Below are 2,500 nucleotides of genomic sequence, written 5' to 3'. Positions count from 1 at the left end.
AACCACACAGACAAAAAAAATCAAAAATAGAAATAGAGAGACACAACCAGCCAGCCAAACAGACAGACAAAAAAAAAAAAAAAGAAAGAAAGAAAGAGAGAGAGAACCCAACACGCAACGTCATTACGAGGCAAATTATTTCCTCTCGTTCCACTGATTTGTAAAATGGTTCAGTGTTAATGATCATGATTAATGCTAATGAAGACACGTACAATGACTGCGGATCATGCGACCGGCCTGGGTTGAGTGGATTAATTACCGATAAGATGGATGGATACAGATTACACGTCTTTGTTTATGTTCATTCAGTAACGGGAAATGTGATTTTTTTTAGGAAGATCTATTCAGTGAATCAAAAAAAAGAGAAAAAAGAAAAAAAGGAGATAGTTTCTGGGTCTTTTATAGAATGAAAAAGTGTTTATCAGTTTTGTTGATTGAATGAATCGTCTTTAATTTTAGCCATACTGTTTGGATCTGTCTACAACGGAATGATGATAATAATAAGGATGAAAATAATAATTAATGATAATGATAATAATGATGAAAATAATAGCAACAATGATAAAAAAATAATGTTGATAATGATAATAATGGTGATAATATTAATAACAAAAAGAATAAAAGTAATAGCAATGATAATGATAATAACACTAATAATAATATTAATATTAAAAATAATGATAACAATGATGATTATGATAATAATAATGATAATTATGATTATGATGATAATAATGACAACAATGATAATAATGATAATAGCAATAACAATAACAATGATAATTTGATACTAATAAGAACAATGTTAATAATGACGATGATTATGATAACAATTGTGGCGACCCAAGTGTGTTTTCTATTAGTGTTGAGACGTCCAGTGGTTCTAAAGGTAAAAGGGATGCCCTCTATGCCCAAAAATAATGAATAAATAAATTATGAAAATAATAAAAGATAGACAAATATATATTTTTAAAGGAATAAGGTAGAACACTATATCGGTGCTCCATAAAGAGTTGTCAAAAAAAATGAATAAATAAATAAAACTGGACAGTATGAAATATATTTATTCACAATAGAACACAAAAATTGCCCGCTGCAAAAACTGTATTCATATTTCAGCAAAGATTTTGTAAAAAAGTTATGCATATATATCCGTCATCCATAATTAATATGATCTATGTAAGGATATTTATTATTTCATATACGTAGACCTAAGACCTAAGCTTAGATAATCTTATTCACATCTGCAATGGATTACAGCAAATCATTCGTATTCCAGCGTTAATATACAAGCCCCAAGGAAAAAATAACAGTTAATCCGCAACGTATCACATAACTGGCTAATAACTAATTTCTTTTCCTTAATCTTCGACGCCTTAACTAATTTTCGTCCACACATCTTTATCCCGACTGGAAACCTCTTAAATCATTCCTTATGTAATACAACCTCAGTCCCTTGGTTTCATGTGGCTTCTCCATCAAATCTTCCATTCTTTAACGTTGTTTTCAAGGTATAGTCTTCCGTGAAATTCCATCACTCGTCTTTATCAATTTAGCCTCGTGTTTTTGTTTTCTTTGTGTCTCTTATACCTTTATCTCTTTTTTATTTTTTGCCCCATTCTCTCTTATTCCTTAGACCTACTCTGATCGGCTTCGTTATTCCACACAGCATCCATAAATGTTATTTTCCGGTCTTAGTCTTAATCTTATTTTCTTTTCTCTTTCTCTTTCTCCTTCTCCTTGACCTTCTCCTTCTTCTTCGCCTTCTACTTTTCCTTTTTCTTCTCCTTCTTATATCCTACTTCTCTTCTTTCCTCTCTTCTTCTTTTTTCTTTTCTTCTTCTACTTCTTCTTCTCCCCCATCTTCTTCTTTCTCTCCCTATTTTTCTTTTCATTTCCCCCTTCTCAGTTTCATCTTCGTACACCAATTAATCCTATAAATTCTATATCGCTACTCATCCCTTCTATTTTCGAAAATACAAGAACCCGTAAACGAGAAAAAAATGCAATGACTTTGATAAAGTACAGTAGAGTGATATAAAGTAAAGCCATTTAATTATAATAATTATCATAATTATATTTGATTATAATTATATTTAATTATATTAATATTTAAATATAATAAATAATGAAAATTATAGTAATGGTAATGATGATAGTGATGGTGATAATAATGTTGGTAATAATAGTATTAGTAGTAGATTATAATAATATTAGAAATGAAAATTATGATAAAGATGATGATAATGATAATGACGATGATAATAATAATAAAAATGATAATAATAATGATAGTAATAATAAGGATAATGGTAATAATAATAATGATAATAATAATGATAGTAATAATAAGGATAATGGTAATAATAATAATGATAATAATGATGATGATAATGATGATGATGATGATAATGATAATGATAATGAAAAATCTATTGATGACGATGATGATGATAATGATAATGATAATGATAATGATGATAATAATGAGGGTGAGGAT

The sequence above is a fragment of the Penaeus vannamei genome, chromosome 28, assembly GCF_042767895.1.
Source record: "Penaeus vannamei isolate JL-2024 chromosome 28, ASM4276789v1, whole genome shotgun sequence".
Taxonomy (NCBI): Eukaryota; Metazoa; Arthropoda; class Malacostraca; order Decapoda; family Penaeidae; genus Penaeus; species Penaeus vannamei.
Note: the sequence above shows the minus strand (reverse complement) of the source record.